Raw genomic sequence first — 18,043 nt, 5'->3', positions numbered from 1 at the left:
TTCTTACTGGGGGCTGATGGTGGTATGTGGATGTCAAGGGTGATTAGCTTATGGTCAGACCTGACCAACGAAGGGGTGACCATAGGTGTGGAGCATCAATTTCCCATGTTGGTAATGACCAGGTCTAGGATATTGGAGACCCTGGTGGGACTACGGATTAGTTGATCCAGGGCGTTGGAATTTATTAATTCCAAGAACCATTGGGAAAAGGCGTTGGTACACGAGTAGTTTTCCCATTTAATGGCAGGGTATTTGAAATCCCCCAGTATTAGGGTGTTTGGTTGTATCTTAATATTTTCCAGTATGTTTAGAAAGGTATAGTGAGAATTTTGGGGCATAGTGGGGGATCTGTAGCAAGCTACAATTTGGATTGCAGTCTTACCTATTGTTATTTGCACCTGGAGAATTTCAGACGCATTGTGTGGGGGAACTAGCCTGTTGTTGTGAATATCCTTGGTGAATATGTATATTCCTCCACCTTTAGTGTTTCAGTCCTGGTTTGGTGGCCGAAAAGTGTGGTAGGAGTTGTAGCCTGGTATTGCAGGGGTGCTCTCTGGAGCCTTTATCTAGGTCTGTTATTGCACAGATATCGATGTTCTCCATTTTTAGGAGTACCTCGAGAGAGTGCATTTTGAGGTTTAGACTTCTAGCATTGAGTAGCATTACCTTCAGATTTTGCATGCTTGCACCTGTTACTTTGGTGGTTTTGTCCTTTGAACTTTGCCTAAAAAAGGCACTATAGGGATGGAAAGAGCCTTAGCCAGTAACCTGAATCCCAGGGGTGACAGGTGCAAACCATCTCTGGCAAAGCATCGTGTTCTGTCGATCATGTCATCCCAAGGAGACAGATACTGGATCCCCTTTGAATGACACCAGAAGCTTAGCCAATTGTTGAAGTCAATCATTTTGTCCTTATACTGTGGTATCAGTCTGGGTGAAGGCAGGATGCTACTCAGGGCTAGGGTCACACCTGCCTGGGCCACATGATCTGAGAGCTCTTACATGTCTCTTTTCATGTAGTCCAGGGAGGTACATCTCAAGTTATTCACTCCAACATGGACAATGACAGAGTCATATTTGTACTTGTTGTGGAGTGACTTGAGTGCATGCATTATGTGGCGGATCCTGGCACCCAACAGACAGCTGACTGTAATTTTCTCCTTGTTCAGCCTGGTGAGTGGAACATCAGTGTGCCTGACTATAGAGTCACCTATGACTAAAGTGTTGGGTACATTGTCTTGTCTTAGGGGTTGTTGTTGGGTGGCACATGTGTTGTGAGCCATGTGACTCTTTAGTTGTGATTGGTGTTTGTTTGCGTTTCATTTCGGAGGTACTTCTTGCTTGGGCAGGTTACTGTTAAGAGCCTCCACATATGTAGGTTTAGTGTTGCTTTGTGTGGGTGTTGGTGGTGTGGGTTTAGAAGGGCTATGTGTTGCTTGAGGTGTAGTGCGGGTGTTAACCTTCTCCTCTTGACTGTCTAGCACAATCTTGGGTGGAGAGAGCTTTGCTTCCAGTTTGGCTATGTAAGTGCATCTGTCTCAGGCTGTAGTGTTGGGTGGTAGGAGGAGAGGGTTGTCTGTGTACATGAGGCAATTGCTGCATTTCCCCAGTATGCCCAGATTCACCAGGTGGACAGGAGAAATCACTGGAAGCTAACCCTTGGACATGCCTGTTTTGGTGCTTTTTTTTTTTTTGTAAAGTACAGGATCTGTTTTCCCTTACCTTAGCAAGGTACTTTGCAATTATAGGGTATTTAGTGCCTACAATTAATTTCTCCTTATTAACAAGGGGAGTTGAGTGCTTATATCAAAAACTTCCCCGTGCTTTCCAGCAGGTTTTAAAGCAAGTGCTAGTCACAGGGATGCTTAAAGGTAAGATGAAAAAAAAATGGTTTATCCTAAACACTGCAGTGTGCACTAGAGGAGTTAGATGTGAAAGTAGGTAGCTTAAGTTTTACCTGTCTAAAAAGTTAAGTTTTAGTGGAGAGTCACTATTTTCAAAAAAGCAAGATAGATTGAAAGGGGGTGGTCACTTTTGTATTCTGGTACTATTGAATACAGTAGGATGGCCAATAATTTTAAATAGTTGAAGGGGAGTGATTTCATAAAATGATAATTTTGTGCTTACTCACACAAGCCAGTAAAAACAGAGAGGAAATGAGGTATATGGTCAAATTAACATAAGGGGAAGGCAACTAGAAAGACAGTGGCACAAGCCAGTAAAAATAGAGAGGAAATGAGGTATATGGTCAAATTAACATAAGGGGAAGGCAACTAGAAAGACAGTGGTGATTAAGAACACTACAGTAACCGGGTGGGAGTGTGGAGGAAAACATTTCTGCCTGACTCAAAAGAGACAGAGCTGTGGTCTCTTTTCAAGTTTTAATATGCAGTTAAAAGCAGAAAAATTATTTGCTGAAGGTGTGAACTTGTGTGAATAAATAATGGATATGGTAATTTAAGATACAGCAAACACAACATAATGTACTGTTAATGAATACATTATCTGTACCACTTTATGTAGATTAATGCTACATTGTTGTTGAATGCAGTCAGAAAATGAGGAATGAACATAGATATGATATACTGGTATATGATTCTACATGGTATCAGTATTGCCAAATTATGGCACACAACACCACATCATGCCAGTGGGACATAATGACAGCTGTCATCCAAAACATGTTTGATATGGTATGTTCTTCTGTTGCACATACATGATATGGCAATACACAATTCCAAACCATACCACAGTGGTAGTGCTGGACTATGGACAACATCTGTTGTCTGTCAGTTTGCCAAGGTAAAACATACTTTTACAGGGTAACTGTTGCAGCACTAGCTGCAGGTTAACTGTCACAATGCATGGACAACAGAATGTTTGAAGAAAGTGTGATGTGTTACTGTGTGTCAAGCACATATTGAAACATAACTAAATGTCACGTGATAATAACACATAAGCCTGTCAGCTACACGGTATGCATGCACAGGAGTGCATATACAGTCCAGTTAATTATATGACAATCAGCATGTTGGCAGCATAACACAGTTGGAGAACATAGGCATTACTCATTGACCAAAAGGACCAGACTGATGGGCTAAGACTCTCAAATGACCTCACAGGCTATCTCCCTGAATGAATCCCACATAGCATGTGCCATATCCTGGAAGACTGTCCACCATAATGTCCTTCATCTCTGTTCAGAACGCAGCTGTCACAACATCTGGGATCGTCCCCAATAAGCATATCTGTTCCTGTCCTTGCATCATCTCCTCTGAGATGCTGCAGAAATGATGGCCAGACTGGTGTGGGTCCAGCTTCCTCATTATCGTCATCATTGTCATCATCACCACCATCATCATCTGAGGACTCTAGCTTTGGCCTGGCATGTGTTTGTCATTCTTGTCTGATAGGTAAATACCCACGGGTCCCATGGTCTGTCAAAACTAACTGAAAACACAATAGAAATGCAAAGCAAATGTGTATTATGCAGAGCATTCCCATGAAGATCATAGCAGAACTTAATATAAAAATGATAGCAAATTACTATGGGACTGACACACATGTCCATTATGGACAGAAGTACCTTATAAATGCTTGCCTCTCAATGTTATATTCATAAATAGGATGTCCTTATTCTTTTGTGAAAACTTGTATAGGCTTATAGACACCCACCCAGGACATTAGCATTGCAAATATCTATGATTGTAGAAATCTATAGATTGTACTGTCTGCATGTAATAATACAAATGAACAACCACTGTCATTGTTAAAATGAAGAGAAAGTGATATGATAATATTGTGGAAACTAAGCAAGGCATATACCAAACATCTGAGCCAGGCAGTATGATAATCGGCTGAACACACACACATCAACATAATGAATAAAACATTAACAAATATTTTATATGCTCAATCACACATATGAGAATGTAACATATGTTGCCCTAACAGTATTGTATGTGTACAAGTGTATGCATTACCTACATAAAATTAGTACCAATCAATAGCCTACAAAATGCAAATATCTTGATAATGCTTGTTGATTGTGAATTGTGGCAAACAAATGTCCATCTGCACAAGTGTAAAAATCTAGGCTATATCTGTGCTTAAACAAAAACACCCAAGCTGTCTTATGGGCAAATGAAATACCAATGTTGAACTGCAGGGCATGTGGACTATGAAGGGTTGTAAAGAAATGTCTATCTGCACAAGTGCTAGAAAACCTAGGATATAACTACTATAACAGAAACGCCTAAGATATTGCAAGCAGATGCCATGCCAATGTTAAACTGCAAGACATGCCACACAATCCACAAGCCAGTTTAACCACTGACAGAAAAAAAATATATAAAGCAAATAAGCCGGATACACCCCACATAACAACACAGAAAAATACAAGTACATATTCGAGAACACAGAAATATACACTAAAAAACAGAGTAAAAACATTAAGACTTGTCTCTAAACTACTGTTTTGATATGTGTGACAGATATACCACCCCAACTGTTATTTAGGTTGTAGAGTACAATTCAACAACTATGTGCTGAAACAATGGCTTAATGCTACATAACAGGACAAAATTCTGGATTTAGATCATAGTTTTAAGCATAGCTATAGTGTGATAATTTCACTTTACTGATGCATAATGGGTATTTCTGCATTCAAAGTAATATACATGTTAATCTGAAAAATACAGACCTGTAACAAGGATCAGCTACATCTCCACAGATCTGTAACAAGGATCAGATGCAATTCATTTCGTAAAACAGAAAAAATAATCAATGTACATCTCTACCTCTACTGTTCCTCAAACCTGTGCATCTGCTGTATGCACAGATGGTGGTTCCTTGTCCTATTACCAAAGCCTGAAAAAAAAAAAGAGCAACTATGAATGATGTATTCCTCAAATAACAGTGATATGCATTTCTCAGAACAGTTTCTGAAAAATATACTTCTGATGAATATTAGATAATCGCCATGCATGTTTTTTAGGATTACATACAGGTTTTAACATCTTTGAACACAGACTGGAGAACATGGCATTCAAACCTGCAATTACAATATACATTCAAATTCTAACCTTAACTACATCTACAAAGTCCAAAATTATGGATATTATAAATGTTATTAAAGAAATGAAAAGCATGGGAATTAAGTCAGCCATTTAATTACCTCCATAAGCTAATTGTCACAACAGCTATCTGCCAGTTGTAAAAAACATCTACCTGATATATATGGGGCACAGATATATCTCTAAGAATGCTCAGAAATATGTAGGATAGTCACACTAATCCAAGTGCTGTCTTTGCACCTTGGCGACCCTTTGATGAAGCTTCTCCACGTCATGCTGGTGCAGGTCATAACAGAGGTGGAGAACCTGCACTACAGTGTGATAGAGCCTTGTAAGCCTTCGGTGTTACCTCACAGTCCTGTTCCATATGTCTGTAATTGTGAACTTCTTTTGCCTGGCTCTCATCCGATGCTCTACTTCAGCATACACAGTAAGCATCTGTGTGGTCTCCTCCTCAGTCCAGTTGAGCACATGGACACCTCTCAGCTTCCTCAAAGTTGCCATCCCCATCCTCCAATGGAAAATGATGAGAAATGAAAAAAACCTAAAAATGCTCATTGAGGTCCCACTCAGTTCATAGGTTGCAAAGGTCTCTTCTGTAAATGTATCAAAATCATTATCTGAAAGTGGCAGTAATGTCATATAATCAGATCATTAGAAGATAACTGGTATGTGCCATACATGGTATCGTTTATCAAAAGTCTATTGGGTGCTTATGCAGTACACCTGGCTGTTACGCTACATGTAGCCAGTTTATGCAGAGATGCACAAATGGAATTACAAAACCTAGAATTTTAATGAACCTCCTTAATTATTTATGGCACAAATGGTATTTTTAAGTTGGGTGCATACTAGGTGCACTTGGTTTCTGTCATTTGGAGTGACAAATGTGATGCATAACTTAATGTAACACTTGGCCATCTGGTGTACTGTTGCAATGTCCAACACATGAGTATTTGCAGTCCATGTTACTGTGTTGTATATGTGATGCCATCAGTATTGTTTTTACTAAATACATGACTGTGTCTTTGAGACAGTCACGAAAGCCAAGAATGAGGGGAAGACAGTGCACACTGCCTACCTTGACCTGGCCAAAGCCTTTGACACAATTCCCCACTCGGGCATAATAGATAAACTCTCTCAACTAGTCATCAATCCGTATGTTACCAGATGGGTAGCCAACAGGCTCACTGATAGAACCCACCTAGTCAAAATAGGGGAAGCCACCTCAAGCAGTAGACGTGTATCGAGTGATGTACCCCAGGGTTCGGTCCTGGGGCCTCTGTTATTTGGGATACACTTTTCTGAGGTACAGGCCAAAACCAGTGGGCTATGGCTGACCAAGTTTGCAGATGGCTGCAAGTTGGGAGCTGTCAGCAATTCCCCTAGTGATGTGGACATCTTCCAAGAGGGTGTTACTCAAAGAAATGGCTGGTGCCAGAAACATGGCCTCAAGCTAAATTAAAAAAAAATGCATTATCATCCCCTTTGGGGAGAGAGATGTCCCCACAAATGTTCACATTAATAACAACTTTCTAAGCACACAGTCAGTTATGAGGGATTTGGGCACCCAGACTGATAGCAGCCTGACTTTTGACCACCATGTTGCTTCCATTGTACAGAAAGCTTTCTACATGGCCCACCTCATAAGTAAGGGTATCTCATCCAGGGAAAAGGAGGTCATAACATCCCTATATTCTTCCCTTATAAGGCCCATAATTGAGTACAATGTCCCATTCAGCATGTAGCTCACAAAGCACATGCAGCAGCTGGAGAGACCACAGAGGTACCTCACCAGGAGATTCCAGGGTCTCAAAGATCTACCATACACAGATAGGCTAAAAGCCCTATCCCTCTACCCTGTTTCATACAGACTCCTCAGAGGTGACCTCTGACTGGCATGCAAGGCAATCTCAGACCCCACCTTGATAGTATTGCTGCATATCCGCAAGTCAAGATCCACTACAGTAACCTGCACACATGGCCTCAACCTGGTCTGTGACATCAATAGCACTTGCTGGCAGGATAGATTTGTGTCCCAGAGACTCCCCATCTATGGTATAGACTCCCTCTCTACATCAAGCAGTGTACCTCTTTACCCCTTTTTAAGAGCAATCTGGATAACTGGATGGGAAATAGAAAATACATCCCTGAGATTCCACCCATGTCCCTACTGGACTAGGGCATTGGGTGCTGATGTGTCTATGCATGGGCTAAACTGTTGTCTAGGCTTATAAGGGCATCAGGGCCATTATCCTAGTAACTTCCTATGATCCTATAATCATATGCTCCTATGTTCTGTTTCTCTTTACTGTCCCACAAACTCTCCACAGTGGAAGTCTGTCAGTGGTATTCAATTAACTATGTTTTGTACATGTCATTGGTGTTTATCCTGTTGTTGTCATCCATTAAGCCATTGTCCTTCTTCCCATTTCTAGGCCAAACTGCATCAGTGTCATCAACTGCACAAATGAGTGATATGTGTATATCAGACTTTCTGTATGTTTTAATTTTGTTCAAATGGTTAATGGTGGCAATAATATGATCACTAATGCTGATTTTTTTCCTCTACAATAGTTGAAGTTCATCCCTCTTCAACAGCACCATCTTCCCATGAGAAGTTGTCAGGTGTGAGATTTGTTTGTATTCCTCACATATGTCATGTATTTTGGTTATGTAACCTAATTGTATACTCCATGTATGTAGATTCTGTGAAACATGCAGTATATACAGTAGACTTCATGTGAAGTCATTATTATTTGTATCATTGCAATGAGATATGTATGTCACATGTCTTTGATACTATTCATCATGTGAAGTAAGCACATTGTCCTGATCTGTGTCATCTGTATTTTCTTTTAGCATGTTTCTCATCATTGTTCCTGGCACACAGGACACTGACTTGTTGATAGAGCCCATCCAAGATGTCGAAAGTAATGTTGAGGGTGCTGTGGCCTGAGATGTGGAGGGGAATTTGTCTGACCATTTGGAAAATGGTGAGACATTGGATGTTGAACAACAGACCCCAGTTGAGACCACTGCTGATGTTGGCAGTTCCCCACAACAACTTAAAACAAGGCATCACAGTAGATGTTGACATGAAGATGGTGTGCATGGCCAGGTGTCAGAAGGTGTCCACCTCCTGCTGCAGGCAAATCAATATTCCTGGAAATGTCATTGATCAGACATCTCTGCACTTGCACATGGCACTGACTGTGTGGCACACCAGCTATGTGTGATGCATGAAGGACAGGAGATCAGATATGGTGAGATAATGGCAGGGTTGCTGCTTGAAATGAGAGTATGCTATATGTGGCATGGTCAGTAGAAATCCAGGCCTCTATGGTACCTCAGCAGTGCCATAGTACAAGTAGGGGTCTGTGTGCCCTGACTGTACTCAGCTGATTGCAACATGGGAGAGGCAGGCCTCATCTTTGCAGAACCACCATTACTCAATTTGCAACAATGTCTATGGTCCAACATGAACACAGTTCCACTGCTAGCCCAACTGCTCTGGTCACATCAATCATAACCAGGCCTTCAACTTGCACTCATGCTCCTTTTCCTCAACATGGTATTATCACCCCCATCAATCTCCTCTGTGGAGTAACCTGGGCCAAGTGTTTCTGTACATGGTAGGGGCAGAGCAGTGTGTGAGACATCAGCAAGGTCGCCCCAGAGTGTGTCAGAGTGAGTACAATTTTGTCATAAACATAGATGGTTCCTTGTATTAAATTACTAGTTTACTGTGATATTGTTTTCTATGGCTATTGAAAGCATAAGGACACACTGGATAGTGTTGTCTCCTCACATCAAAAGGTTTTCTGGTTGGATTCTTGGCCAGGGTGCCATCTGTGCAGAGGCTGCATGTTCTCTCTGCATTCACTTGGGTTTCCTCCATGTGCTCTGGTTTTCTCCTATATTCCTAAGCCATGTGGTGGGTAGATTGGACACTCTAAACTGGTCATAGGCATGAATCTGTGGTGTGGAAAATTACAGCTGTAGGACTAGCCATCTGGTGGTGTAAACTTTGTCTTTAGATGATTGTTACTGTTGAAGTGACACGTTGACCCCTTATGGGAAATAGGAGTTATGGATGGATTAAACGTTCAGTATTATGTCCTGTGTTGTTTCTTTCTTTTATTTTATCATATTGTAGTGATAAGAATATGTTGCACTGATGCATGCCCCTTATTGCTTTCCATGCACTGATACAGCAATCTGAGTATGTATGTATAAATATGTAATTTGTGCCCTGAGCTGATGATTCCTGTGTGACAGATTTGCATATCTTCGTGCTGTAATATGTTATGAGTATGGTGTTATGTCTGATGCTCAGTGTGTACATCAAGGGGGTAATTGCCATTAAATGCAATTTGTGCTGCTGTTATGGGGCATCACCTGTACCTCAATGTTTAATCTGTGTGCTCATGTACATGTGGCTTGTCATGACTTAACACTGTGGGTCAGACGCTACCATGTTTTCTGGGCCTGCACTTGCATTCACACCCTACATTGCCTACAGTTCCATCTTCTGCCCCCTACATCCTCTTACTCCTCCTCTGATACATGTAGGATGTCATCTTCAGACATCTGGGGTTCTTGGGGTAGTTCACCAACACCTGCGGCTCTAAGATCCCAATGTGCTCTATTTAACATGTTATGTAGCATGGTGCACACTATTATCATCTGTGATGCCTTTTCAGGTGTGTATTGCAGTGAACCCCTGGATGTGTCCAGACATCTGAATCTAGCTTTCAGTATGCTGGTTGTTGCATGTACTCTACTGTAGACCTGCTGTGTAGGGTTAGATGGTTCATGGTATAGTGTCGTTAGACATGGCTCAAGTAGATAACCCTGGTCTCCTGTTGTGGTGAATAAAAACAGATGTGGTCAGAATGGATATTGTTATAAGGGGTATCCTTAGCTTACATCCTAGCTGTGGTCCTGTACTTACATAATAGTAGGCCCTCAGATATTTCACCTTGCTGGAATGCACCCTCAGTACACTTTTCTTCCATATGACAGCATCATGGACACTTCCAGGGTGTGTTGCCATGATGTTTGTTATGCTGCCATTTTCTGCACACTCAACCTGGCAGTTGATGGATGGCCAGCCTTTTCTGTTTTGTCTACTTCAGGATGTGCTGGTATCTTGATAGGTATGTGTGTGTGTGTGTGTGTGTGTGTGTGTGTGTGTGTGTGTGTGTGTGTGTGTGTAATCTATTGCACTGAGTGCATGGTGGAAGTTTGTGATGCTGTAAAGCTGGTGCATTGCAGCTTTCTTCTCCATGGGGTGGATGGAAAGTGTATGTAGTCATCCACATTGTTGCACATTGCTGCCAGGAATTTTACCAGGATAATGCTGGCAGCTGTCTGTGACACTCCCAACAGCATCTCTCCTGTGTCTATGAAATGCCATGGATGTAAGTACACCCAGCCTGTGACAAACTTTGGTTTCAAGGGGGATGGATATATCTTGCAGTGTCAGCACAAACGTGTGGGGCACACATGATGCAGTCAGCCTGCACCAGCTGTCTGTCTAGTGGTACCTGTTGAGTACTTGCTAGTCTGACAACAGATTTAGTTGCAACCTTGTTCTGACTCTAGCTGGCTGGCTTCTAGGATGCACAGCCACAGCCTCATGTATGGCTTGTATCACAGCAGCCTCTTGCAAGTCATTAACTGCAGGTTGTAGTTTTTTGTATTTTTCCTTTGCTATGGAATTTGGCAGTCTGTAGTATTAGCTTTTATTCCTTGAGGTATGTAAAGCATGTGCTGAGGATTTCAGAAACAGAGTTGGTGTGGCAGTTTATCTCATTTAAGTGAGGTGGTATGTGCATGATGTGTTTTGGAATCAGACAGGTATATGCACGGAATCTATAATTATCCTACATTGAATTGCTAAGTACTCGGACCTCCTTCAGAGTGTCTTCTGAAATTGCATCCACAGCAGGTGTGTTGAAGTCTTCCTTCAGTGTGCTGAGCTGTCCACAAATAGCTTCCACGAATTTCACAAACTCTGGCCCATTGTGTATATTATTTGTTGTGCATGTCAGATAGTTAAATAGTATGTTTGTTAGACAAAGAGAAAGGATAACAAAATTATGGAACATCAGAAATAAAAATATTTATCTTATGACAGTCCATTGTTTGGCTTGCCATCAAGGGAAAAACATTGATTTATTTTCCGTGTTGTGTTGGAGCCATTTTTTTTACAGTGATGGTGATTTCCTGGACAGTTTATTGAAAAATATGATGTTAAATATAGTACTTTAAATCGAAGAGGTTTAAATGAAGAAATAACTATCAGAATCACATATTTTACTAACAAAATGTATTGGATTAAATGTTATGTATTTTATGTAATAAAAAGAGGATCTCATTAAACTGATGTTACTTTGATTAAATAGCAAATAAGTTCATTGTCTAAATTTGATAATCTTTAAAAAGAAAAAAAGTACTTGGTTAATTGGTTTGCTTGATTCATTTAATTGCTGAGTACCCCATATAAAGAATAGTGTTAAGGTACCAGATCTATTTGTAAGAATAAAGAAAGAAAGTGTTTGTACAGTTATTGGTTCTGTTTTTGTTTGATTAAACATGTTAGTACTTATTTTTTCTTTCTGTGTTGGAAGAATTCAGGTATATGAGCAAATAGCAACTCTGAATGTACCCCAGACAACCATATTTGATTTTCAGCCTGCCTGCTATTGGAGCTAAATAAGGGGCATAGGTAGTGAGATGAGTAGATGATGATGGCTGGCCAGTCTTGTACGACTGTATATGCTGAAGAGCTTGAGCTAAGGGAAGGCTCTGGGCTGCAACAATTCTAAAAAGAGATTCTGAGGAGCATGTGCTGCCCAACAAACTGTACAAATACTTTAACTAAATAAAAGGGGGTAGAGAAATATGCACTCACTGGGCCCAGCATACTAGACCCAGTACTTTTCTGGCAATATGTGGAGGCATTAGAAGAATTTAAAAAAAAACTCCTATATACCACTGGGTGTTGGATATTATTTCTGGCTCAACCCCCCCCCCCCCATGTTGTGGTCCTAGGGTACTGGTATTAGGAGGAGTGAATGAACCATTTGTGAACAGAGGCTGGAAGGATGCAGGGGGATAAGGAAAACATTTTATATTTGAATATATGTATGTTAACAAATAAAATGTTGTTCATCCTCCACAGATCAGTTTAGTTCTAAGTGTACAATGCATATCTATTTTCTCTACTAAAATTTTCAGCTGTGATTGGCTGGGATATACTGTTACTTTGCTGTAGTATATGTAGTGTATGTGGTGTACTGCAGAGTATGTATGTATCTTTGACATATACTGACCTTAGAGGTAGGTTAAACAATTATAAAGGGTATGGACAGGGCTGGCTTTTGTCAACTGGCGCACTAGGCAAAAGGGCTCCACAGCCCCCCCCCCCCCCCCCACACACACACACACACACACACACACACCACCCAGTGCCCCTGTTCTGGTCTACCTACATCATCCAGATTACCTTTTCTTCCTTTTTACTCACAATTTTTTATTATTCAGTTTTTTCAACATATTTAAAAAAACATTTTCTTTACTACAAAAAAATAAATAAATACAGAAATAAATAAACAAATAAACACTGGAAAAGCATCCCTGCTAGAGAGGTGCCCTAGGCAGCCACTTAGTTGGCCTATGCCTAAGGCCGGCTATGGATATGTGGGTACAGCCTGCACATCAAGGTTGCCCTCCTGCAAATATGCTTTTAAATAAGAAGGAACAAGTTTCACCATTTTTTCTTCAGTTGTTAAAATAGCCTTTTACCGGTCATAGTTTTAGGTGTCACATTACAACTTTTAACATTTCTTACAGAGAACTGTCTGTGGAATTCTGGAATTCTGTAAAGAACAACTATTATGCCAGTATGTAAGGGTGGTTGTTGTTGTCTTTCGGCTTTTCCCAGTTAGGGGTCGCCACAGCGGAACTCCGGTCCGCTAATGATTGGCAGTAGATTTTGACGAACGCCGAGGTGCCAGCTTGACGTTCAACCTTCAACGAAGGCAAGCCCATTTACGCATGTCTTTCGAATGCCCACCCAACCGTGGGGAGGACATGCAGACTCCTCACAGAAGGCACTCCCCGCACTCCAGCCGAGAATTGAACAGGAGAACCTCTTGCTGTGAGGCAACAATGCTACCGTTGCACCACCGCGGCTACCAAATAAAACACCAAATTACCTCTGTAAACGAACAGCAAAAGTATTTAGAAAGAATGCTCTAGCTATGTTATGATCTTTGCTGTCTAATGCTAACAATGTTTCGCCTAAAGCATATGTTTTGTAATGAGCCTGACTTTTTTATGATCATCTGCTAAAGCAATGAAGGACAGTGCTGTTGGGGATGTTTTCTACCTAGTCATTTCTAAGACATTTGCCACTGTGCATGCAAATCCATTTCAATTGCACCTGATCTGCTACTGGCTAGTACACAGAACATTCCAAAAGTCGTGTAAACTGTTAGCTTTTAAGTTATCCCACTCCTGATACATTGCAGTCTATTTGTGTATGGCTTTGTTTCCCAGTCATTTGGAAGAACAGCTGTATAAATATGCAGAATGCTGTAAAATAGCAACCTAGTGTTCCTCATATGGTCAGTTGGATATGTTGAGAAAGCATCCTGCTATATACGTTTTTTTTTTATTTCAATGTTTAGTTTCCAGTTTTTAGAACTAAAAAAAAAGTCCACAAAAATTAATATTAACTTGACTCATTTCTTCTAAATATAGTTTTTAGTTATAAAACTTTATATCCAGTAATAACTAAAATCCTGACTTGGATATCTCAGTTTGTGGTCATTATAACATTTTATAAAAATATTATTCATATCTTTAGTGAAGTTTAACATTTTACTAATGTGGTTGCCATTCACATGTACACCACTTTAATAAGAGTGTGATCAATTTATTTTGCTCCATTTATTTCTGTCTCACATACCATTCAGATGATGTCTGAGAAAATATAATAATTCAAAGATAGCCTAATTGTTCACATTATAAAGAAGCATTATCAGATATTGTAAAACCCTAACCTGCTTTTTTTGTGGTTGTAGGTTATGTAGGGGACCACGTGTTTGGTCATTATATCATCTAGGAGTCAACTGCTGTTGAGACATTATGTAATAAGGCTTTTGTAATTCCACCACATATTTATATATTCATATCATCTATCTATTTGTGGAACAGAACCTCATCATGCTCTTAAATGAGTGTATTTCATTTATATTAATTAAATATATTTAATTCTCAAGCGTATTGTCTTCTATCTTTTACCACACATCAGTTTCGGCTATTCACCTTATACGTATCAAGATTATTTTGAAAGAAGTTAATGACTGACTTCTACAGATCAAAAACATTAAGCTTATTTTGAAGTTTTGGAAACCTCTGTGTAATGTATTCTAAGTGGCTTTTGCCCACCATGCCTGCAGACCACAGTACCTCCTCCAGCTGGACTTGAGGCCATACATTCCTCTCTAGTGGGGAGTATTTCATGACCAAATAAGTGAAAGCTGTCCTGGTGGGCAATCACTCAGTTAGTTGTGAGGGTCATTGGTGTCTTTGCTGGCATGTGTGGTGGTCCTAGTCCAACTGTTTGAGTGGAGGGGTGAGTGTTCTGCTTTAAATTGGGGCTTAAAAACACCCAGTCTGAATACTACTACATATTGGCAGCTCGTTGATACTAATACTCCCCCAACACACACACATACACACACACACACACACACACACACACACACACACACACATACATATACACACACACACACACACACACACACACACACACACACACACACACACACACACACACACACACACACTGAGTATTTTGCAGCCTAACTCCTCCTCCAAAAGGCTAGTGCAGGCTGTGGCCAACTCTGCCTCAACCACCCTTCTAGGTTGGGCTTCACCCACCATCATCTGTCATTAGTCCCATGAGATGTTAATTGTACCCATGTCACCTGGACTGCAATCAGGACTTTATCCCTCTATATTAAAAGAGCTGGCCATTGTGTAATCTTCTTTTTCTTTCGGCTATTCCCATTAGGAGTCACCACAGCGGATCATCTATTTCCATGTCTTCCTGTCATCTGCATCTTGATCTGTCACACCAATCACCTGCATGTCCTCTCTCACCACATCCATAAACCTTATCTTAGGCCTTCCTCTTTTCCTCTTACCTGGTAGCTTCATCCTTAGCATACTTTTCCCAATATACCCAGCATCCCCCCTCAGCACATGTCCAAACCAATGCAATCTCACCTCTCTAGCTTTGTCTCCAAACCGTCCAACCTGGGCTGACCCTCTAATAAACTTATTCCTAATCCCATCTACCCTTGTCACACCCAGTGCAAATCTTAACATCTTTAACTCTGCCACATCTAGCTCCGACTTCTGCTTTTTTGTCAATGCCACTGTCTCCAGCCCATATAACATAGCTGGCCTCACTACCCTCTTGTAGACCTTCCCTTTCACTCTTACTGATACTAGTCTGTCACAAATCACTCCTGACACTCTTCTCCACCCACTCCATCCTGCCTGTGTTCTCTTCTTCACCTCTCTTCCACACTTGCCATTACTCTGAAGTGTTGATCCCAAGTATTTAAACTCATCCACCTTCGCCAACTCTACTCCCTGCATCCTCACCATTCCTCTATCCTCCCTCTCATTCACACACATATATTCTGTCTTAGTCCTGCTTACCTTCATTCCTCTCCTCTCATCTCTAGAGCATATCTCCACCTCTCCAGGGTCTTCTCAACCTGTTCCCTACTCTCACTACATATCACAATGTCATCTGCAAACATCACAGTCCACGGGGACTCCTGTCTGATCTCGTCTCTCAACCTGTCCATCACCACTGCAAATAAGAAAGGGCTCAGAGCTGATCCTTGATGTAATCCCACCTCCATCTTAAGTGCATCTGTCACTCCCACTGTAGATCTCACCACTGTCACACTACCCTTGTACATATCCTGTACCACTCTTACATACTTCTCTGCCACTCCCGACTTCCTCATACAATACCACACCTCCTCTCTAGGCACCCTGTCATATGCTTTCTCTAAGTCCACAAAGACACAATGCAACTCCTTTTCACCTTCTCTGTACTTCTCCAACACTCTCAGAGCAAACATCGCATCTGTAGTGCTCTTTCCTGACATAAAACCACACTGCTGATCACTAATCATCACCTCCCTTCTTAACTTAGCTTCGACTACCCTTTCCCATAATTTAATGTTGTGACTGATCAGTTTTATCCCTCTGTAATTACTACAGCTCTGCACATCACCCTTATTCTTAAAAATTGGTACCAAAACACTTTTTCTCCACTCCTCAGGCATCCTCTCACTTTCCAAAATTTAATTAAAATACTGGTTAAAAATTCCACTGCAATTTCTCCTAAACACCTCCAAGCTTGCACAGGTATGTCATCTGGACCAACAGCCTTTCCATTCTTCATCCTCCTCATAGCTATCCTTACTTCCTCCTTGCTAATCCGTTGCACTTTCTGATTCACTATCCCCACATCATCCAACCTTCTCTCTCTCTCTCATTCTCTTCATTCATCAGCCCCTCAAAGTACTCTTTCCATCTGTACAACACACTCTCCTCGCTTGTGAGTATGTTTCCCTCATTATCCTTTATCACCCTTACCTGCTGCACATCTTTCCTAGCTCGGTCTCTCTGTCTAGCCAATCAGTACAGGTCCTTTTCTCCCTCCTTAGTGTCCATCCTTTTACACAGCTCTCCATACACCTTATCCTTAGCCTTTGCCACCTCTCTCTTTGCCATGCACCTCATCTCCTTATACTTCTGTCTACTTTCTTCATCTCTCTGACAGTCCCACTTCTTCTTCGTCAACCTCTTTCTCTGTATACTCTCCTGTACTTCCTCATTCCACCACCAGGTCTCCTTGTCCTCCTTCCTCTGTCCAGATGTCACACCAAGCACCTTTCTAGCAGTCTCCCTTACTAGCTCTGCTGTAGTTACCCAGCTGTTTGGTACTCTTCACTGCCACCCAGTGCCTGTCTTAACTCTTCTCTGAACTCCACCTCACAATCACCTTTTTTCAGTTTCCACCATTTGATCCTTGGTGCTGCCCTCACACTCCTCCTCTTCTTGATCATCAATGTCATTCTACAGACCACCATTCTGTGCTGCCTATCTGTGTAATATAAGTGTATAATATAAGTGGTATTTTTTTCTGTTATTGATATTGTTTTAAGAATTAGGCTCCCAAACCTGGTGTTAAATTCTCATGTGGTATGTCCAAGGCCAGAACTGTTAAATAGAAATGCATGAGTCATTTTTTTTTGTCTAGTCGCCTCTACGTTAGTAATCAGAAATAAAATATAATGTCAGTCTCAGAAACTTTCAGAATACCTCCTGTTTTACAACTCTATAATTTTCTAGTAGAGAATCATTACACATTTTAAAGTTCTTTAATGCAGCTTGCTTAGAGGCTAGAAAATATATCTTGGTTTTCAACAATGAACTGTATGATTGTGGTTTAAAGTGGTACAGCTATTCTTTTCAGTGACTTGACATGCCATTTAGAATTAGACAGGCTGTAGAATATAGTTTTTTTTTTTTTATTTTGACAAACTACCCAAACTGATTCTGATGACTAGTATTGTCCCTAGATTTTTGCTGATGTTGTAATTTCTGTAACATTCCCTACTTTTCATTAAGTTTCTTGATAATACATTTACTGATATTAAGTGCTTAGCCAAAAAAGTCATTTTAGTAACACTTTATTATCTTGGAGAATTTTGGCATCTTTTTTTGAAGTAATTGTGTTACAGAAATTTACAACAATAAGAATATTTGGTAACTATTTCCTCAGTTTTGTATTTATATTTCAGAAAATTAGTATACATAGATGTGGGGCCAGCTCACAGCCCTGTAGAGCACCA

The sequence above is a fragment of the Protopterus annectens genome, chromosome 5.part0 (assembly GCF_019279795.1).
Source record: "Protopterus annectens isolate FY-2018-M chromosome 5.part0, PAN1.0, whole genome shotgun sequence".
Lineage (NCBI taxonomy): Eukaryota > Metazoa > Chordata > Ceratodontiformes > Protopteridae > Protopterus > Protopterus annectens.
This window is presented reverse-complemented; position numbering follows the sequence as displayed.